Below are 24,429 nucleotides of genomic sequence, written 5' to 3' on the forward strand. Positions count from 1 at the left end.
TTAATTTGAAAGATTAAAATTAATATGACAAGAAAATAAAAAGGTCAAATGAACAGGACCATGAAAGAGAACTAGCATAAAGAAGCATAAACCTATGGAAGTGACAATAACATGAGATAAGATGGTACTTGCCCCAGTATGCATACTACAAGTGACTGAAAAAAACAGGTGATTAATGGAGTATAGGAAGGACAATGTTAAGAAAAGTCAATGATAACTTGGTTTAATACTCAGAAATAATAATGAAAACCTGGAATACAGAGCATATTGAATGAAAAGTGTGAGTGGGGAATAGTTATGTGAGTTGTTCAATTGAGTATAGCAGTGTGTGCTACAAACATTTTGAACCATCAAGGCCAGCTGCTATGCTCTGAATATGTACTTTTCCAGAGCAGAAAACAAAATCAAGGCCATTTTTGAGGCAGTAAAAAGATTTTTGTCTATATGTCATGCTGGGGAAAATTTATTACCCTAGGAGAGCTGGTTAAAGCATGTATTCCATCTAGATGCCATCTACAGCATGGGTCAAGAAGGAGGCTTCCAAATTGTCCTTCACAATGAAACTACCCCCTCACCAAAATACTATGTTTCTATATTTAAAGCCTTTCATTATTCAATGAGTTTTTGACTATACCTGATTTATAGTCATGTTACTGTGGCAAACTATCAAGACCAAACACACAGAGGCCTTTAGGTAGTACAAAGGAGATCAGATAAGACATTCCTCAAGAAACCACAGGTCACAAGTCCAGAAAGACTAAGAGAAATAATATTTTAGAGAAGAAATGGAAGGCTGTGATGAGAAAAATAGTACTTACGGCTGGGATTTCTTAGCGGCTGGGTACACTGGGATGGGTTTGGAGATGAGATCTGAGGTGGCAGATCTAGGTCCTTGAACCTTAAAACTGGTCTGGAGCCTGGTTTGCTGGAGCACACCTACATAGTGGGAATTCTGGAGGGTACGGCCACTGGGTCCAGCCAGGAGACTGGGGCATATAAGGAACTTGGATATGCAGGCACCAGTTTGGAACCTGGATTATGTGTTGGCCAGTTGCCTTGAATCACATGGACTTTCCTGGAGCCTGAAGCTAAGTGGGTCAACCTGACTCTGGACTGGTCTGGAATCTGGGGCAGGACTGTATGCTGGGGACACAGAGGCAGGCCTGGTTCTGAGTAGGCCTGCAGCCTGTATTCCCAGGTAAGTGTCTGGAGATGGGTTCTATGAGGGCAGCCTGATTGCTCAGGCAATGGCAGTTGTCCTGGTGCTGATATGGTCCAGAGCATGGGGCAACTGAGCCAAACTGGCACTGTGGCATATACAGAGACTGATTCTATTGGGTAGACCAAAAGCTCAAGTCTGTGGGGGCTAGCCTGGTATTGTGGCAGGCCTATAGCCCAGAGAGACTGGTATTGGCCTGGTGGTGGGGACAGGCACAAAGACCAAATAAGCCAGGCAGAATCTGAAATGGTGAGATCTGGCCTAGCACCAGAGTGGACTTGGAGACTTAGTCCACATGTACCGCTCTGGAATTTAGAGATGTAGGGTACTGCCTAGAACTGGGTTTTATTGAAGTTGGAACAATTTTTGGAGTCTCGGTTAATATCTGGTTCTCAATTCTCTCTCCTTCCATAGGGAGGGTTTCTTTATCTGTGCTGTGCTGATAGGGTTAGGTAAGAGTGCTGCAACACAAATATGTCTTTTTACCCTCCACAATGTTTTTTCCTTCTTTTTGTACTTCATCCAGGTACTACAATCTTTCACCTGGTTTCTTTAGTTCTGTGAAGGCGTTTTTATGCGTGTATAGTCAAATTAATGCTTCTATGAGGGAATAAGCACTGAAAAGTCCTATTCCATCATCTTGCTGATGGTCAGACTCACACCATTCTATCTTGGACAAGAAGAACAAAGCTGGAGGCATCATACTTTCTGATCTCTAATTACATTGAAAACTTAAAATAGAGCAACATGGTAATAACATAAGAATGGACTCATATACCGATGGAACACAATAGGGAGTCCACAAATAAACCTATGCTTACATGGTAAACTAATATACAATAAGAGTATTAAGAATATAAAAGTCTCCTTGATAAATTGTGTTGGGAAAACTTGATATCCACCTTCAAAATAATGAAATCAAACTCTTTTTTATTATTTATTTATTTATTTTTATGTGGTTCTGAGGATGAAACCCAGTGTCTAGATGTGCTAGGCAAGCACACTAACACTGAACTACAGCCCCAGCTCCTTGAACTCTTAGTATACTTTGTGTTGCTATAAGAAAATACCTGAGGCTGGGTACTGCATAAAGAAGGTGTTTATTTAGTTCACAGTTGTGTACCACCAAGAACGTGGTGTTGACATCTACTTGAATTCTGGTGAAGGTCTGGTGCTGCTCCATGCATTATGGTTAACAAGGAAGATCAATCAGGTACATGTAGAAGACATTTCATGGCAGGAGAGAAATCAAGAAAGTGGCCTGAGAAAGTATAACTTGCTTTATAACATCCTGCTCTTGTGGAAAGTATAGTAATCCCTTTATGAGTATGGAGCACCCATAATATCATTGCCTCTTGAAGGTCTCACCACCTCTGTATACTACTATATTAGGGATGAAGCTTCCAGCCCATGAATCTTTATGGGACAAACAGTATCCAAACCATATTGGGGATACTTGTATTACACCATACACAAAAGTCAACTCAAAATAGATTTTAAAGATTTAAACAAAAGAGCTGGAGCCATAAAACTCCAAAGGAAAATAGTAAAAAAAAAAAAAAAAAAAACAAAACTGCTTGAAATTGGTCATAACAATGAATGAGGGCTTTTTCCTGCATAATAACAAAACGATGGACAACAAAAGAAATAGACAAGCTGGGCACAGTGGCACACGCCTGTAATCTTAGTGACTTGCGAGGCTGAGGCAGGAAGATTGCAAGTTAAAAGCCAGCCTTAGTAACAGTGTGGTGCTAAGCAACTCAGTGAGACTCTGTCTTTAAATAAAATACAAAGTAGGGCTGGGGATGTGGCTCAGTGGTTAAGTGCCCCTGAGTTCAATTCCCAGTACTACACGAAAAATAAAAGAAAAAAGAAATAGACAAGTGGATTTATATCAAGATGAAATGCTTTTTTGCAAACAATGAAATGGGCAAAAAATTAAAGGTAACCTACAGAATGGGATAACATGTTATCAAATCATATATTTTATAAGGGATTGATATCCAAGATATATAAGGAACACCTACAACTCAGTACCAGAACTACTGCTTAAAAATTGGTCAAAGGACTTTATATTTTTAAGCTTTTTTCATTGTTAGTTTATTTTAATGAACTCTATTAAACTTTTTTTTATTGTAAACAAATGGGATACATGTTGTTTCTCTGTTTGTACATGAAGTAGAGGCATACCATTTGTGTAATCATACATTCACATAGGGTAATGGTGTTTGATTCATTCTGTTATTTTTCCTTCCCCCCCACCTCTCCCACCCCTCTATTCCCTCTATACAGTCCTTCCTTCCTCCATTCTTGCCCCCCTCTCACTCCCCATTATGTATCATCATCCACTTATCAGTGAGATCATTCGTGGTCAAAGGACTTTAAAATTGACATTTCTCTAAAGAAGGCATCCACATGACCAACAAGCATATGAAAAATTGCTCAACATTACTAACCATTAGGGAAACACAAATTAAAACAACCATGGAGGTACCTTCTTTCACCTGTTAATTCAGCTATTTCATAAACACACACACACATATACTTTATATATATTTTTAAAAATAAGAATATATGTAATTAAAATGTTAATGAAGATATGCAGAAAAGACAATCCTTGCATACTGTCAGTGGGAATGTAATTTGATATAGCCATTGTGGTAACAGCAGAAATTTCTTAAAATATTAAAATTGAACTACCTTATTATCTAGCCATCTCATTTCTATACATTTACCTAAAGGAAGGGAAAAATGGGAATGTGATTGTCAAAAGGTACAACGTTTTAGTTATGCAAGATAATTTATGGAGACATATAATAGAGCATAGTTCCTATATTAATAAATATTTTATCATACACTTAAAAATCACTAAGAGAATAGATTTTATATTAAGATTTTATGATATAATGCACTATAGTCGAGCCAGGCACAATGGCTCAAACGTATAATCCCAGTAACTTGAGAAGCTGTGATAGGAAGACCACAAATTCAAGGCTAACCTTGGCAACTTAGCAAGATCCTGTCTCAAAATTAAAAATAGAAATGACTGTAGAAGTGGCTTGGTTGTAGAGAGCTTATAGGGTAAATCCCCCTAAAATATACTATGCTCTAAAATTTGTGGCTCTCCCCACAATTTAATGGCTGATTCCCAATTTAACATATGGAAAAGTACCATTTGGGTGATGTGATTAGGTCATGAAGGTGGAGTATTCATGAAAAGGATTAGTGCTTGTAAGAGGCCAGTAGAAGGTTCTTTTCTTTCTTGCCATGTGGGGACTTAGGAAGAAGGCAGTATCCGTGAGGGACATGCCCTCACCAAATAGAAAATGCTCCAATGCCTTCATATTTTATTTCCTGAACTCCAGAACTATAAGAACTAAAATTTGTTTATAAATTATTCAGTCTATTTTGCTATAGTAGTTCAAATTGATGGAAACAGAAAACGGGGCATTGCTGTAACAAATACATAAGACTATAAAAGTTATGTTGAAATTAGGTTATGGGTACAGGTGGAATATTTTTGAAGGACAAGTTGGAAAAATGTTTGGTGATTTATAGTTACATTAGTATTTTTTTATTGATGGCCTAAACTGCATAGAATACAAAATCTAAACCCTAGTTAAAATAGCATGTAATCATAAACCAGGGAACCAAGCATAGTTGGGATACCAGCAAACACCATACCATTTGGTCTTGCATTTAATGTATAACTCCCAGCCTCAGGTGGGTGCTCAGCACCATGTGATAACATGTTCCTCGTCAATTTATTTTTCTATTCTCCCATTTCTTCAACCGTTGTTCACATTCATCCCTATTATTATTCTTAGCTGAAAGTCATGATTTCGATTTCCTTGAGCCAGTATAAATAATCAAAAAGGAGAATAGACATGCTCCTTAGATGAATGTATCTGCACCCATCCCCATCTATTAAAATAAGCTGCATTTTCCTCTATCAAAGGCTAATTCTTGCATTGAATTTTATCCCCCTTCTTTGTTTAAGGACTTCACTCTTGGATAAATGTCTTTATTTTATGCATTATGAATTTCCCTTCTCTATTGAATTGTTCTTTTTATTTTTATTGCCACATATTAAGTTTGAAGAATTGGGTTACATTGTATTATATCCACTCATACATAAAAACACAATTTGATCAATTTTACTCCCAAATCCCTCTCCTTAATCTCCCCACCTCCCTCTCTCTCTTTCCCTTTTTCTATCCTATGGGCTCTGTCTACTTTAGTGATATCTTATTTTCCCCCACTAGTTTCCACATAAGAGAGAAAACAAAGGATATTTTTTGAGTATGGCTAGCTTCACTTCACATGATGCTCTCCAGTTCCATCCATTTTCCTGCAAATGACACAATTTTGTTCTTGTTTTCCATGTGTATATATACCACATTTTCTTTATCTGTTTATCTGTTGATGGACAACTGGGCTGGTTCCGTAATTCTGCTGTTGTCAATTGCACTGCTATAAACGTTGATATGCATGTTTCACTGTAATATGCTGACTTTAATAATTATTTTGGATAAATACAAAAGATTGGTATAAATGTATCATATGGTAGTTCTATATTTAATTTTTTGTTTGATTTTGGAATTCCGTGCTGATTTCCACAGTGGCAGTACTAATTTAACTTCTCCACAAAAGTGTGTTCCCTTTTCCCACATCCTTGCCAACATTTGTTACTTCTCTTCTTGATGATTGACATTCCAAATGGAGTGAGATAGAATTTCAGCATAGGTTCGATTTACATATTCCTAATGGCTAAGGATGTTGAACATTTTTTAAATGTCATTGTTGGCCATTTGTATATCTTTTGAGAAATATCTATTCAGTTCATTGATCTATTCATTGAATGACTTGTTTTGTAAATGTGTGTTGAATGTTTTTTAAAAAGTGCTTTATATATTCTGGATATTAATGTTCTGTCAGAAAAATAGCTGGCAAGGATTTTCTAACACATTCTGTAAGATATCTCTTCAATCTGTTCATTGTTCTTTTTGCTGTACGGAACTCTTTATTTGATGCAATTCCATTCGTTGATTCTTGCTATTATTTCTGGGTCTATTGGAGTCCTTATTCAGAAAGATGTTATATGTGCCTGTGTATTATAGTATTACCCATAGGATTTTATTGTTTGTAATAGTTACAAAGTTACTAGTCTTATAACTAGATATTTAATCCATTTTGAGTTGGCTCTTACATAGTGTAAGGGATAAGGATCTAGTTTCACTCTTCTGCATATGGGAATTCAGTTTTTTAAATACTATATGTTAAAAATGCTATCTTTTTCCAGTGTGTGCTTTTGGAATCTTTGACAAGGATCAGATGAATGTACCTATGTTGAATTGCTTGTGTCTTCCATTCTATTCCATTGGTCTTTATGTCTGTTTTTAAGATAGTAACAATGCTTTTTCTTTCACTATGGCTCTGTAGTATAATTTGAATTAAGATACAATGATTTCTCCAGCTTTGTTATTTTTACCCAAGATTGTTGTGGCTTTTCTTTTTCACATTTTTGGTGCATTATAGTTGTACATATTGATGGGATTTGTTCTTACATATTTATACATAAATAAAATATAACAATATAACTTTATGAATATCACTCCCAATAGGTAACTTTCAGTAATATGGCCATCATAACAATACATATCTGCCTGTCAGAAAAATGACAGATCTTTTGATCTTCTAGTCTTTTTCAGCATTCTGTGATTTCCCTTGTAGAGGTCTTTCATGTCCTTGATTAAATTTATTCATTTGTATTATTTTTGAAGCTATCCTGTATATAAACATTTTCCTGATTTCTTAGTGGATTTATTATTTGTATATAGAAAAGCTATTGATTTTTGTGTGTTGATTTTGTATCCTACTACTTCCCTGAATTTGGTTAACAGCTCTTGAAGTTGTATGGTGAATCTTTAGGTTCTTCTAAGTGTAAAATCAAATCATTTGTACACAAGGATAATTTGACTTCTTCCTTTCCTACTTTTATCCCTTTCATTCTTTTCTATTTCCTAATTGCTCTGACTAAAATTTCAAGTACTATATTGAATAGGACTGGTAAGAATGGAAATCCTTGTATTGTTCCTTATTTTATAGGAAATGGTTTCAGATTTTCCCCCATTGAATATGATATTTGCTATGGGATGGTTGTATACACTATTTATGATGTTGAAACAAATTTCTTCTACCCCTAGTTTCTTGATGATTTTATCATGAAAGAATATTGAATTTTTTAAAGGGTGTTCTGTATCTATTGAGACAATCACAACTTTTTTCCTTAGTTCTCTTTATGTGATATATGATGATTATTAATTTAGAAATATGGAAAAAACCTTACTTTCTTGGAATAAAATCAATTGATATGGTTTATGATCTTTATATGATTGATGAATTTTGCCTTTTAAAATTTTATTAAGAATTTTAGCATCTATGTACACTAACAGTCAATACTAATTTACTTTCCATGAAGTGTCCTTATCTACTTTAGCTATCACAATGATGCAAATTTTCTATAATTAGATTGGAAGTCTTCCCTTCCTATTTCATAGAATACTTTGAGGATCACTATTATTATTTCTTAAAAATCTGTTAGAATGCACTCATGAAATGATAAATCAAGTGAAAGGGAAATTAGGAAAACTATCTCATTCACAGTAGACTCAAAAATAAAATACTTGGGAATCAATCTAACAAAAGTGGTAAAAGACCTCTACAATGAGAACTGCAGAACACTAAAGAAAGAAATTGAGGAAGACTTTAAAAGATGAAAAGATCTCCCATGTTCTTGAATAGGCAGAATTAATATTGTCAAAATAGCCATACTACCAAAGGCACTATGCAAATGTAATGTAATTTCAGTTAAAACTCCAATGCCATTCTTCATAGAAAGAGAAAAATCAATCATGAAATTTATTCAGAAAAATAAGAGACCCAGAATAACCAAAACAATTCTTAGTGAGAAAAGCAAAGCAGGAAGCCTAACAATACCAGATCTTAAATTATACTATAGAGCTATGTTAACAATAATGCATAGTATTGGCACCAAAACAGTCATGAAGACCAGTATAATAAAACAGAAGACACAGAGACAAATCCACTCAAATACAGATATCTCATATTACACAAAATCACCAAAACATACAATGGAGAAAAGATAGCCCCTTCAACAAATGGTGCTAAGAAAACTGGAAATCCATATGTGGCAAAATGAAATTTAACCCCAATCTCTCACTATGCAAAAAACTCAACTTGAAATGGATCGAGGACCTGGGAATTAGACCAGAGACCCTGCACCAAATAGAACAAAAAATAGGTCCAAATCTTCATCATGTCAGCTTAGGATCAGACTTCCTTAACAAGACTACTAAAGTGTAAGAAGTAAAATAAAAAATCATAAACTAGGATAGCATCAAATTTAAAAACTTCTACACAGCAAAGGAAACTATCCAGAGTGTGAAGAGAGAGCCTAGAGAATGGAAGAATAATCTTTGCCACCTGCACCTCAGGGAAGGTATTAATCTCCAGATATACAAATAACTCAAAAAGATTAACACAAATAAACCAAATAACCCAATCAATAAATGAGCAATCTGGTAAATAGACACTTCTCAAAAGAAGAAATAAGAATGGTCAACAAATACATGAAAAAATATTCAATATCTCTAGCAATTAGAAAAATGCAAATTAGTCCTACACTGAGATTTCATGCCACTCCAGTCAGAATGGCAATTATCAAGAATACGAGTAACAATAAATGTTGGCAAGGATGTGGGGAAAAGGGTACACTCACACATTGCTGGTGGGACTGCAAATTGTTGCAATCACTATGGAAAGCAGTATGGAGGTTCCTTAGAAAACTTGGAATGGACCCACCATGTGACCCACTTATCCCACTGCTCAGTATATACTCAAAGGTTTTAAAATCAACATACTACAGATACACAGCCACATCAATGTTTATAGGAGTCACATCAATGTTTATACCGTAGTTAAGCTATGAAACCAACCTAGATGCTCACCAACAGATGAATAAATTGTGGTATATATACATAATGGAGTATTACTCAACCATAAAAAAATAAAATTATGGCTTTTGCTGGTAAATGAGTGGATCTGGAGACTATCATGCTGAGTGAAATAAGCCGATCCCAAAAAAAACAAAGTCTGAATGTTCTCTCTGATATGCAGATGCTAACCCACAACAAAGAGAGAGGGGAAGAACAGAAGTTAGGTGGATTAGACAAGGGGAATGAAGGGAAGGGCAGAGGTTTGGAAATGGGAAACAGTGGAATGAATCTGATATAACTTTCCTAAGTACATATATGCATAAACCATAGCGAATCCCACCATCATGTACATCAACAAGATTGGGGCCCTAATTAGAATAAAATATATTCCAACCTTGTATTAATACATCAAAATGGTTTCTCCTGTCATATATAGCTAAAAAGAACAAATAAAAAATTCACTTGTGAATCCATCCGGCCATAGGCTTTTCATTGTTGGGAGGCTTTTTAGTATTGTTTTGATACTTGATTGTTACTAGTCTATCTAGGTTTTTGATGGTGTCTTGGTTCAGTTTGCTAAGTAATATATGCCTAGAAATGTATTTATTTATTTTTCATTTTACAATTTATTAGTGAGTCTCTGGATTTTAGTCATGTCCATTATATTATTCCTATTTTTACATCTCATTTTATTACTTTGCGTTAGTTTAGGTAAGGTTTTTTTCCATCATGCTTTTTTTTTTTAATTTATCTTTTAGTTTTTTACAGACTGCATTTTGATTCATTGTACACAAATGGGGTACATCATTTCATTTCTATGGTTGTATATAATGTAGATTCACACCATTCATGTAATCATACATGTACATAGGGTGATGATGTCTGTTTCATTCCATTTTTTTTCATACCCCCCTCCCTCTCATTTCCTTCTACATAATCTAAAGTTCCTCCATTCTTCTCTCACTCCCCAAACCCTACACCCCCATTATATATAATTCTCCACTTATCAGGTAAAACATTCAGCCTTTGGTATTTTGGGATTGGCTTATTTCACTTAGCATGATATTTTCTAATTTCATCCATTTATTTACAAGTGCCATAATATTATTCTTCTTTATAGCTGAGTAATATTCCATTGTGCATATATACCACAGTTTCTTTCTCTGTTCATCTATAGAAGGTCATCTATGTTTGTTCCACAATCTAGCTATTGTGAACTGAGCTACATTGATGTGGCTGTGTTAGTGTAGTATGCTGATTTTAAGTCCTTTGGGTATAAACTGAGGAGTGGGGTAACTGGGTCAAAAGGTGGGTCCATTCCAAGTTTTCTGAGGATTCTCCACACTGCTTTCCAAAGTGGCTGCACCAATTTGCAACTCCACCAGCAATGTATGAGTGTGCCTTTTTCCCCACATCCTCACCAACACCTATTGTTGCTTGTATTCTTGATATTCGCCATTCTAATTGGAGTAAGATGAAATCTTAGAGTTATTTTAATTTGCATTTCTCTAATTACTAGAGATGTTGAACAATTTTTCATATATTTATTAATTGCCTGTATGTCTTCTTCTGTAAAGTGTCTGTCCAGTTCCTTGGCCCATTTATTGATTGGGTTCTTTGTATTTTTGGTGCAAAGTTTTCTGAGTTCTTTATAAATTTTGGAGATAAGTACTCTATCTGAAGTATGAGTGGCAAAGATTTTCTCCCACTCTGTAGGCTCTCAGTAATACTTGTTTTATGAAACTGGGTGTTCCCTTTGTCAATATATGACTTTCTTTGTCTCTTCTGACTAATCTGGGAATGAAGTTGGTTTATTCTGATATGTGAGTAACTACTGCTGTATATTTTTGTATTTAATTTATATGCTATATCATTTCCTATCCTTTCACTTTCACTCTGTGACTGTCTTTGCCTTTGAGGTATGTTTGTTGGAAACAGTTTGAGTTGGATCTTGTTTTTTAATCCATTCTAGCACAGTATGTCTTTTAATTGGAGAGTTGAGAACTTTACATTCCGTGTTATTATGGAGGTGTGTCATTTTTTCTTTGGGGATGGTACCTGGGATTGAAGTCATGGGCATGTTACCACTGAGCCACATCCCCGGCCCTATTTTGTATTTTATTGAGAGACAGGGTCTCACTAAGTTGCTTAGAGACTCACTGAGTTGCTGAGGCTGGCTTTGAACTCGAGATCCTCCTGCCTCAGCCTCCCAAGCTGCTGGCATTACAGGCGTGTGCCACCAAACCTAGCAGAGGTATGTATTTCTTTTTGTCATTTTGTTTTATTTCTAGTATTTGAGTCAATTGTTTATCATTTTTTTATTTATCTAAAGTAATTTTTTTCTGTGTTCTCTTTGTTATTTTATCTTCTTTTGAATGTAAGATTCATTTAAATATCTTCTGTAATATTGGTTTTGTGGAAATGAATTCCTTTAGTTTATGTTTATATTGGAAAGGGTTTTTTTTTCCTCCTTTGATTATGAATGATAGATTTGGTCGTTACTTTAAGGACTTTAAATACATAATTCCACATCTTCCTGGCTTTTAGAGTTTCTGTTAAGAAATCTGCTGTTGTTCTGATGATTTTATTTTGTGAGTGAATTTTTGATTCTCACTTGCAGTTTTTAATATACTTTCTTTGTTCTGAATTTTGGCATTTTAACTATAATATGTCCAGAAGGTTCTATTCTCATCCTGCCTATTTGGATTTCAATTTCTTTTTCATCTGTTTTTTTTCCCCCTGGGTATTGAACCCAGGGATGCTTAAACACTGAGCCACATCCCCAGTCCTTTTCATTATTTTTAATTTTGAGACAGGGTTTCACTAATTTGCTTATGGCCTAAGTTGCTGAGCCCGATCTATAAATTGGGATCCTCCTGCTTCATCCTCCTGTGTCACCATATCCAGTCTAAATGCACCCGGTATTTGCATACCTTTGTTATTTCCAAGATTAGGGAAGTTCTCTGCTATTACTTTGCTGAAGTAGGATGTTATGTCATCAGCATGTCTGTCTTCTCCTTCCTAAAAACTTATACATTTTAACTTTGCCATTTCAATGTAGTCCCAGGGTTTTGTATATTATGTTCATAGTTTCTTATTTTCTTTGTACTTGTCTGAGTGATCTTATTCCTCAACTTATTTCAATCCCTGATATTGTTTCTTCTGCTTGATCTGGTCTACTGGTAAAATTCTCCATTGAGTTTTTTGTTTAACTGATATTTTCATTTCAAAATTACTATTTGGTTCTTTTTCAGGACCTCTATTTATTGAAATGCTTTTTCATTTCCTTTATTTTCTCTTTTAGTTCACTACATTTAAAAATTTATTCATCATTTTAATATCAACTCTTTAAATTCTTTTTTCTGGTGTTTCCTCTACTTTGATATATATGGGTTCAATTATTGAAGTGTTATGAACTTTTGGAAGTGTTTTATGCCTTTTTCTCATATTTCCTGGATTTCTGTATTGAGATTTACACATATGCTTGGTTGGATATCTTTTGAGGAACTTTTCACTGAACTGCTTTCTCTTTACTATATGCCCTGGGATGGAGTAATATCTCAGTGTCAAATCACTCATTCAATGTGATGACAGTCTTATGATTGATTGCTAGTTGTACTTTGAAAGGAAATAATAATCACCAGTAACTCTACTTGACAGCAAGCCATATATTAATATACCATAAAAACTTATTAATAGTGTTCTCCACAACTATACTAGTCCAAATGTAGAAGAGTAATGCTCTAGAATTTGCTGAAAATTACGTATTAAAGAATGGAAAATTGCTATTGAACTATGTAGTGCAGGGGGGAAATAAAAGAAAAAATGTTGAAAATGGTCAAAAAATAAATTGGGGTAGACAGAGGCAGAAAATGCATGCAGGTAAAGGGAGAAAAATGATCATATAAAATGAGAAAGAAGATTTGCATTTCTCTTATTACTAGAGATGTTGAACATTTTTCCATATGTTTGTTGATTGCTTGTAGATCTTCTTCTGTGAAGTGTCTATTCATTTCCTTAGCCCATTTGTCGACTGGATTATTTGAATTCTTGGTGTAGAGTTTTTTGAGTTCTTTATAGATTCTGGAGATTAGTGCTCTATCTGAAGTATGATTGGCAAAGACATTCTCCCACTCTGTAGGCTCTCTCTTCACATTGCTGATAGTTTCCTTTGCTGAGAGAAAGCTTTTTAGTTTGAATCTATCCCAGTTGTTGATTCTTGCTTTTATTTCTTGTGCTATGGGAGTCCTGTAAAGGAAGTCTGCTAATAAGAGAAATGCAAATCAAAACCACCCTAAGATTCCATCTCACCCCAATTAGAATGGTGATTATCAAGAATACGAGCAACAACAGGTGTTGGTGAGGATGTGGGGAGAAAGGTACACTCATACATTGCTGGTGGGGCTGCAAATTAGTGCAGCCACTCTGGAAAGCAGTGTGGAGATTCCTTAGAAAACTTGGAATGGACCCTCCATTTGACCCAGCTATCCCACTCCTTGGCCTATACCCAAAGGACTTAAAATCAGCATACTACAGAGATACAGCCACATCAATGTTCATAGCTGCTCAATTCACAATAGCCAGACTGTGGAACCAACCTAGATGCCCTTCAATTGATGAGTGGATAAAGAAACTGTGGTATATATATACAATGGAATATGACTCAGCCATAAAGAATGATAAAATTATGGCATTTGCAGGCAAATGGATGAAATTGGAGAATATCATGCTAAGTGAGATAAGCCAATCTCAAAAAGCCAAAGGACGAATGATATCGCTAATAAGTGGAAGATGACACATAATGGGGGGGAGGGAAGGGTTAGTGTTAGGGTTAGAGTTAGGGTTAGGGAGGGGGGCAAGTATGGAGGAAGGAAGTACTGTATAGAGGGTAAAGAGGGGTGGGAGGGGTGGGGGGAAGGGAAAAAATAACAGAATGAATCAAACAACATTGCTCTATGTAAATTTATGATTACACAAATGGTATGCCTTTGCGCCATGTACAAACAGAGAGGCAACATGTATCCCATTTGTTTACAATAAAATAAAAAAAGAAATAAAAGAAAAAAATGAGAAAGAAGAAAAAAGAGAAAAAATATATCCAATTTTCACATGAAAACATTAATAAAATACATAAAATTCAATTAAAATATGCAATATCAAATAATGAGGGGGAAAAAATCTATCAAACCTACATAGGAAACTACTAGTAAAATCAAAATCTAACATTAGTCTAATAGTATTCCTTGCTGATGTACTTGAGTTGGAGAGATTTCTTACTGGGCCTTCCTGACTTGGACTCTGCCAGGTGTTAGGCATTGTATCAATGCCCAACCTCAGCTATATGTCTTCTGAGGGTTTCTTGGTGTGCAAGTAACAATTGCTCCTACAGTCTCCACATTGGTTGGTGGTCTGTATATTTGTTTCTCTATCTAGTTCAGTTTTATATTTTTATCCTTCAAAAACTGATCAGAACTCAGATCCTGGTACCTTTCCACACAAACTTCATACTGTGTACCTCTGGCGTGAATTTGGGTGGCTCCTATTGTTACATGGGACACCCATGACCTCTCTGGAGGGTCACAGAAAATGGCTCCTGGTTTCCTGAAACCCAACAGGCAAAATGCTGCACATGCCAGGATCTGTCAAACCCCACCCTGCTTTTCTCATGGAAAGTTGAAATACTCTGAATGTTTCATGATGAATCTGGGCACTTGCTATCCCCCTGCTTGAGGAGATTAAAACATATATTATATGAATATATGTTTATATATATTATGTGAATATTTGGTGTGTGTGTGCTTTCCTATGTAGTTTTTAATGCATGATCCATGACAGAGTTACAACGTATGCTAGAAATGTGGTCTACAGAAAAAAGACTCCTGGGCAGTGTGTTCTACTCTGTTCTAGTCCTGTTGCTAATGGTGTAAGGCCCCCAAAAAGGAAACCCCAACTCTGTCCCATGGATGGACGGCAACCCCAATCAACCGCAGGAGGCGTCACTTGATGCAAACCGCAAGAGGTGTTTATTCCAGCGCGCTGGGACCCGACTCGAGGAGTCGAGTCCCTACTAGAAAATCTTGTAGGTTTATAAAGGCAGAAACCACACATCGGGAGGGGTCACACATGAAAGGGAAAAGGGGGAACAAAGCTGCCAGGAAATTTCAAAGGGGGTCTGGGTTTGCTGACAACATGTTTCACAATGTTTTACAACAGGGGTAGATTCTGGTCAATAGTTTCTGGTAATCCTACTGTTTGAGCACTATCTGGCTATCAGGCTCAATTTACTCTTTTACTCTCTGTTTGGGGCTGTTTCCTGGAACAGCTTTAAGGGCTTTGTTCCCATTACTGGGAGGGAAACCTTAGGGAGTTGAGATAAAACAGACAGCTTAAAAAAATGTCCATTCTTTCAATGGTAGGGGGTATTTGACAGTTTTTGATTCACAGTTATCAAACTACACATGTGGCCTATTTCAGAGGAGTTTCCTGTGATGATATTTGCTAGTATCTCTAGGTGTGAGGAAGTTATAGGGACTTAATCATTTCCATAGGTGCAAGCTTTGGCATGATCTTACAACATGACTGCCTACCATAATTGACCACCAACAAATTGATTAACTTAAATCATTGCACACACATGAGGTCTCTTTTCACCTCCTGTCCCAGGTTAATTCACTCTGACTCTCTCTTCTACTACTGTTCCCAAAGTAAGCTGTCAGCTTTGCCTCCTCTCTTTCCTTATCCCTTTGTTACTCTTCCCTTCAGACCTACCCTGATGCTGCAGATGTATATTTGGGGGAAAATATTTTCTTCTTTTTATTCTAATAACCAGAATTTTCAAGTCTCTCCAGTTCTCTGAGAGTCTAATAGTATATTTCAGTGTATTTCCTCTGTTAGGCACTGATACCGCTCTTTACCGGTGACGGTGACGAGTCCTGCTTCCTCAGATGTTGAAGTATAACGCCGGAGAAGCACGCCGAGGCACATGTAGAGTGGAAAGTAAGCTTTATTAAAGAAAAGTAAAAGCAGACTTCTCCCGGTGGAAGAAGGGGACCCAAAGGCGGAATCCGTGGGATGAGCAAATCCTGTCCTTTTTATGGGTTTTATTCTCCCATTCTCTCCCCCTTATCTCCTTCCTTTCTGCCTGCAGGATTAGGCCTGGTTTTGCAGGTGAGATGTAAAAAGTGAGAAGTGGATGGGGGGGGAGGCAAAGTGATTCAGGCAGGCAAGGGCCCAGGGGGCATTAATCAGCACCTCCTTGCTTGCAGTCCCTGACAAGGGCAGGTAAACCTGGTAGTCAATGGGCTCTGCAGGTCCTTGACATTCCATTCTCCCAGGGTGATCTCCAACTTCCAGAGGCAGACGGCTTTTATGGCCTCCATTTCCTTGATCTGACCAGATCCCCTATTTCTACAGTAACTGCCTGTCCCCAATTCTGGCTTCAGCACCTCATAGGTGAGCTCTTCTCTAACTGATTTGACTTCAAACTGTGGATGAGATGAAATCTGCCACCTACCTCTTCTCTGTCATCTTGATTCCTCCTCTATTGAATCATACTAATGAATATATAAATTTGCCCTAATATGTCATCTAAAAATGCTGACATCATCCTTCATATTATTCCCTTTTTCTCTGCTCTGTTTTGCAGCAAACCTCCTTGAACTGTCTAAATATTTTCCTTTGATTACTCTCTTCCCATTTGCTGTAAAACTTATCCCATCAAACTTTTAACTCAAAAAGTTCAATGAAACCATGCTTTAGAAGTCAAACATTATTAGACTTTGGATATTAGATGGCCCCCAAAAAGCTCCTGTCTTAATACTAGAATTTTCAGAAGTGGAAAGGTTGGATTTTGAGAGATGTAACCTAATCAGTCCCTCCTCCTTTGAATGGACTAACTTAACTGTAACTATAGGCAGGTGGAACGTGACTGGAGGAAGTGGATCACTAGACTTGTGCCCTGGAAGATTTCATCTTTCTTGTGCTCCCCACTCCTCTGCTTCCAAGCTGCTACGATTGGAGAAGCACTCCCTTCTGCAGTGATGTTCTGCCTCATCTTGTTCCCAAATATGAAGTAAATCTCTGAAACCATGAGACAAAGATGATTTTATCAGATATTTTGTTTATAGCAATGTAGACCAGAATAAAACATCCATGATCTACACATTGACAAATTGAACGATTGATCATTGGTTTTCATTGTAGTTTAACCTATCCATAATATTTGAACAGCTCATTGTTAATGAAGCCAGAATTAAGGACAGGTAGTTAGTGTAGAATTAGGGAATTGGGTCAAATCAATGAAATGAAGCCATGAAACCATCTGTCTCTGGAAGTTGGAGACTGCCCTGGGAGAATGGAATGTCAAGGATCTCTGGAGCCCATTGATTACCAAATGTACCTGCCTTTATCAAGGACTGCAAGCATGGAGCTGCTAATTAATGCCCCCTGGGCCCTTGCCTGCCTGAATCACCTTGTCCCTCCCCCTGCCCATGGCTTCTCACTTTATGCAAAACCAGGCCTAGTCACATAGGCAGGAAGGAGAGATAAGGGGGAGAGAGCTGGAGAACAAAAGAGACCTTAACCTATAAAAGATGTAGGGTGCACTCACTTCTTGGGACTTTAGACCATCAGCCATGGCCCCCTTCTCCCTGCTGGGAGAAGTCTGTATTATTAGCTTTAAATAAAACCTGCTTAATATGCTTGCCTTGGCGCGCTTCTCTAGTGTTCAATCTTCAACATTAGAGGGAGCCGCGCTCCTCTCCAGTGAACGGAGCTATCATTAATTTCATTGAAAACTTTCCCACAAGGCTTTTTATTGTTTGTTTGCTTGTTTTTCAGCCTGTCAACCAGAATTTTATTATCTATGTCTGACCACATGCCTTGAGTGCAAATGGCAGCCAGGAGCAGCAGTTTTTGTTTTATTTATTTATTTATTTTTTTGATTCATGGTAAACAAATGGGGTAAAGCTTATTTCTCTGATTGTACATGAAGTAGAGTCATACCATTTGTGTACATAGGGTAATGATGTCTGTCTCAATCGTTATTCTTCCCTTCCCCCACCCCTCGCACCACTCAGTCTTCTATTTAATCCATCATTCCTCCATTCTTGCCTCCCTGCCACCCCCCATTGTGTATCATCATATGCTTATCAAGGAGATCATTTGGCCTTTGGTTTTTTTGGGATTGGCTTACCTTGAAAGAATGGACATTTTTTTAAGCTGTCTGTTTTATCTCAACTCCCTAAGGTCTCCCTCCCAGTGATGGGAACAAAGCCCTTAAAGCTGTTCCAGGAAACAGCCCCAAACAGAGAGTAAAAGGGTAAATTGAGCAAGACAGCCAGATGGTGCTCAGACAATAAGATTACCAGAAACTGTTGACCAGAATCTACGCCCTGTTGTAAAACATTGTGAAACATGTTGTATGTTATCAGCAAACCCAGACCCCCTTTGGAATTTCCCGGCGGCTTTGTTCCCCTTTTCCCTTCTGTGTGCGACCCCTCCCGATGTGTGGTTTCTGCCTTTATAAACTTGTAAGATTTTCTGCTAGGGACTCGAGTCCTCGACTCCTGCATAAGTCATGAGTTGGGTCCCAGCGCACTGGAATAAAAGCCTCTTGCGGTTTGTATCAAGTGATGCCTCCTGCAGTTGATTGGGGTTGCCGTCGATCGGTGGGACAGAGTTTGGGTCTCCTTTTTGGGGGTCTTACAACCTCATTTAGCGTGATATTCTCCAACTTCATCCATTTGCCTGCAATTGCCTTAATTTTATTATTTTTTATGGCTGAGTAATATTCCATGGTATATGTATACCATAGTTTCTTTATCCATTCATCAATTGAAGGACATCTAGGTTGGTTCCACAATCTGGCTATGGTGAACTGAGCAGCTATGAACATTGATGTGGCTGCATCTCTGTAGTATGCTGATTTTAAGTCCTTTGGGTATAGGCCAAGGAGTGGGATAGCTGGGTCAAATGGTGGTTCCATTCCAAGCATTCTGAGGAATCTCCATACTGCTTTCCAGAGTGGCTGCACTAATTTGCAACCCCACTACCAATGTATGAATGTATCTTTTTCCCCACATCCTCACCAACACCTATTGTTGCTTGTATTCTTGACAATCGCCATTCTAATTGGGATGAGATGGAATCTTAGGGTAGTTTTGATTTGCATTTCTCTTATTACTAGAGATGTTGAACATTTTTTCATGTATCTGTTGATTGCTTGTACATCTTCTGTGAAGTGTCTGTTCATTTCCTTAGCCCATTTGTTGATTGGGTTATTTGTATTCTTGGTGTAGAGTTTTTGAGTTCTCTATAGATTCTGGAGATTAGTGCTCTATCTGAAGTATGAGTGGCAAAGATATTCTCCCACTCTGTAGGCTCTCTCTTCACATTACTGATAGTTTCCTTTGCTGAGAGAAAGCTTTTTAGTTTGAATCTATCCCAGTTGTTGATTCTTGCTTTTATTTCTTGGGCTATGGGAGTCCTGTTAAGGAAGTCTGATCCTAAGCCAACAAGTTGAAGGTTTGGACCTACTTTTTCTTCTATAAGGTGCAGGGTCTCTGCTCTGATTCTGAGGTCCTTGATCCATTTTGAGTTGAGTTTTGTGCAGGGTGAGAGATGGGGGTTTAATTTCATTCTGTTGCATATGGATTTCCAGTTTTTCAGCACCATTTGTTGAAGAGGCTATCTTTTTTCCATTGTATGTTTTTGGCACCTTTGTCTAGTATGAGAAAATTGTATTTATTTGGATTTGTCTCCATGTCCTCTATTCTGTACCATTGATCTACCTGTCCCACAAGGCTTTTGTAACTGAATGCTCTTCTATCTCTCCTCCTATTTGACTGGCTGTTTCTTAACCTTTCTTGCTATCTCACTCTTTGTTCAACTTTTACATGCTACAGACCCCATAATCTTTTCTATTTATAAACTTTTTCTCATTATGTACTTTTCTCCAGTCCCATCCCATGGTTGTAAATGTCATCTTCATTCTAATGAATTTTTTGCCTATTTCTAAATAGCTACAACTACCTGTTTGGTTGGCTGTCTGTTATCTGTACTTAAATATGGCTAAACACATATTTTGATTCCTATCTTCTCCAACAATCAAATCTGTTGCATTCCAAGTCTTCCAAAACTAATCTGTGACACTAGAATCTAAGTACCATTTTCTCAAGGTAAAATTCTTGGCCATCCTTACATTGTCTCTTTTCCTTAGTCATTTGCCTCATCTAATTAATGAGTGAATTATTTTGCCTTGATTTGGAAAACATATCCCAAAACACTTTGTGGGATTTTGAAAACATAGTCCAAAATTCTCCTGTTTTCTTTTCATCATATTCAATTAATTCCAATAGCTTAGAAATTTCTATAGAATTCCCTCCCACGTGCAAATGTATCATTTTGACATGTTCTCAAAAACTTCCTTTCTTCCTATTCCCTTTGGTTTACACATACTGGCTTTCTTGAAATTCCTCAAACCCATCAGGCACATCTTCATCACAAGACTTTTGCACTTTCTTTTGCCTAAAATGTTATTATTAGAGATGTTTTCATGGCTTGTCCCTATTTTTCTACAATTCCTTACTCACAGAAAACATGTTAACAGTGGCTCCTCCTTGACCACTGTCTTAGTTGATTTTGGTTTCTGACAAAATGCTTAAGCTGGGTACTTTGTAAGGGAAGAAAAACATTTATTTAGCTCACAGGATCTTCCTGATGATACCACCACATGGCATAGAAGTGGAAGGAAACAAGCCAAATGCAGAAGAGGTGAGTGCATAGGATGTCCTTCCTTCATAACAATCTGTGCTTTTGAAAACTAAGTCCCTTTGAAAGAACAGCATTATTTTTTTCTGGTTGGATGAACTAACCAGCTTTCACTAGTCCCAACTCTTAAAGAACTACCACCTGAAGACTTCCATCTAGAGACTAAGCTTTCAACACATGAACCTTTTGAAAACATGCTTGGTCCATATTTAAAACATAGGAGTCACTATCTATAATAGTAATCTCTCAACCTCCTAGAAACCCCTTTCCTTCTTTTCTTCTTTCTTCCTTTATGTTTCTCCTTAACACTTACTTCTATCTAATGTTACCTATTTTATTTATTTTAATTTTGTATCATCTGTTTTTTCTCATAATAATATAAGCCTCTTGGGAATATGGAATCCACCCTACCCCTGGGGCCCCCACTTAAAAATTACTGATAAATAACACATGAAAGAATGCCCAGTTCACAGTAGTTGTCGAGTAGTTATCTGGCAAATGAACACAATGATTTGAAAATAAAATTAATGAGACTAAAGAATGATTGAAACCATTAGTCTATCTTCTTTTACTATGTGGCCTAACCAGCTGAGTTACGAAAATGCTAACCATTATAATTTGAGAGCACTAATGTACAGTTGCTAGAAATACCTTTATAGGTCTCCCCTGATCAATCCCTTCATGTTATAGATGAAGGCATTTGAACAAAGTTTTATTATTGTATAGGAGCAGAGCCAGGACTAAGTTTCCTAATTTCTAGTCCAGATTTTTGCTTCCTTTGTACATTGTTTTTTTGATTTATAGTCCAATAATCTCATCACAGTGTGAGAAATTTTCCTTACCCCTGAACTTTTGCAGTTTTTCAAACCATTTTTAGTAGCTTTTAATGAATATGGTCAAACATGGTAGAAGTCATATTCTCTTTAACATTTAAGGGACATGCTTATTCAATTCTGTCATATGTTTTATATATGCAACACCACTAATTGAATGCTGAAGAATAAAATATATCCAATTACAAATAACTCAGTTGGCATATTTTGTTTAATGCTAATGTAAGAACTATATTTTTTCATTTAATTTATGCTATCTAACATTAACTACATATATTTGCAATCCACATTTTCTTGCAACATAATGTTAAGTGACAAAAATGAATCTTTTTCAGCCAGTGTTTGTTGAGAATCTATCGTGTATTCTCTTTATAACATCAGAAAATTCTGTGTCAATAGTTATCTTGGTAGCTTGTAAGTATTGACTAAAAATAAAATTCAGGAAAATTATCTTTTTAATAATGATTCTTAAATATATTTATCACAAAATACATACAAATACTTGTGACAGTGAGATATTTATTCAATTCATAAATGTTAATAATTTTAGCAGTTTATACATATTTAAAATAAATTCACACTTTGGAAGGGTTATTTTTATTTCATGTTGGTTAGTGGTGTGTGTGTGTGTGTGTGTGTAAGTGTGTAGGTAGCTATGTAAAAAACTCATATAACAATGACTGGATATGTTATGTGCTGAATATTTATGTCCCCCTAAAATTCATATGTTGAAGCTATAGTCTCAATATGATGGCATTTGAAAATGGGTTCCTTGGAAAGTAATTAAGTTTAGATGAGGGCATACGGTTAGATCTCCTATAATGATAATAGTGCCTTTTTGAGAAAAAGAAGAGACACTAGTGTTGAAAGACGGGTATTATGTAATTTACATGTATGATCTCATTTAATAGTTAGAAAAATTCATGAGGTTGATCCTACAGTTGTTCTCATTTTATAGATGAGAGAGGTTTAAAAATATAAAATAATTGTCTCAAAGACAGTATAGGAACTGCATTCAAGTCTGCTAAATCCCACAGTGCAGTCTCTTCACTGTCATGTTATTCATTTAATGCAAGAAAACTAAGTAAGCCAATATTTTAAAATCTAGAATAAAAGTCATCTTATGCTACAAAGAAATAGCAATGATTAACTACATACTTTTCATAATGATGGAAACTTTTTAAGAGGCAGTAAATTCTGACTGCCTTGCAACTCTTCCTTTGTTCCCTCTCTCCTCATACTTTTCTAGGACTCTCCACTTTTCCCCCTAATATGTAGTTCTGATAAAATTGTCATGTGTCATATAATTTGGACATCTTCTTCTCAGAGTATATGAACACACAATGTAGTAAGTCCTCCCATGCTCCAGTTTTCATGTGGGTTTATCGAATCACTTAACCTGACACAAACAGAAATCTCCTTTGGGTGTGACTCCCATACATGTCGTTAATAAAAATAATATTGTCTCCATTACATCTTTTACATAAAATATTTAGGAGTGAACTTACTAAGATATTATAGAAACTATCCTTAGAAGATTACAAACATTTGCAAAGGAACATAAAATGGAATCTTAAAGAATGAAAAACGGAGTAAGAAGACTTGATGTCATAAAAAATATTGATTCTCTCACACATTAAGGTACAAAATATAAATTTCACAAATATTTTTGTCCTTTTTTTCATTTTTGTGTTTATTGTTATTGTATAATTCTATTGATAATATCGTTAAAAATAAACATCCAGTAATCACCAGGGAAATTCTAGCAATAGAAGAGGAATGAAGGAATGCTTACCCTAAAAAAACATTTTATACTTAAGGGTAATTCACTTTAAACGGCATTCAAAATACTTTGTCAATAGGCCCTGCCTATTTCCATGCATTTATTGATAAAAGGTTGTGGATCAGCTCTTTCTCTGTAGCCCCAGATTATTGACCAGTATCCAACACCGAGGGCAAAGACTCTTGAAACAACCTGGAATTTAAAGAAGGCTAGATATTCATGGAAACCTGACACTTTCTTATGAATTAAATTGTGTCCTTCCACAATTCATGTAGTAAAGTCTTAATCATCAGTATCTGGGAAAGTGAACTTATTAGAAATAAGATTCTTTACAGATATAGCTATTTAGGATGATATAGGATGAGTCCCAATCCAATATTAATATCCTTATAAAAGGGGGAAATTTACACACAGGCATGCACACAGGAAGAACACCAAGTGAACAGGAAGGTGAAGATTTGAGTGATCCATCCACAAGATAAGTAAGGCCAAAGATTACCAGCAAACTTCTAAAGCTGGGAGAGAAGCATGATGCAAAATTTTCTACACAGTTCTCCAAAGGAACCAGCCTTGTTGATACCTTGATCTTAAATATCTGGCCTCCTGAACTGTGGAGCACTATATTTCTATTGTTTAAACCACCCAGTATGTTGTTGCAGTAGCCCCAGTGAACAGGTATTCACCCCTCACAGATTCTATTAAAAGTAGGAACAGGCTCGTCAACTCCAAGTATGCATAAGTAGATCACTAGAAAAACAAGTTGGGAAACATATTAATAGCCTTATGAAAATTAACACTTTTGGAAAG

At 36.4% G+C, this 24,429-nt stretch overlaps 1 protein-coding gene across 1 annotated transcript in view; it reads left to right on the forward strand.

The window, feature by feature from the left end:
- Nucleotides 1–24,429, forward strand: part of LOC306651046 (26S proteasome non-ATPase regulatory subunit 5-like) — a gene marked incomplete at its 3' end in the record, with an annotated part of 221,764 nt that overhangs the window by 68,565 nt on the left and 128,770 nt on the right.

Source organism: Sciurus vulgaris, assembly GCF_902686455.1.
Source record: "Sciurus vulgaris genome assembly, chromosome: X".
Lineage (NCBI taxonomy): Eukaryota > Metazoa > Chordata > Mammalia > Rodentia > Sciuridae > Sciurus > Sciurus vulgaris.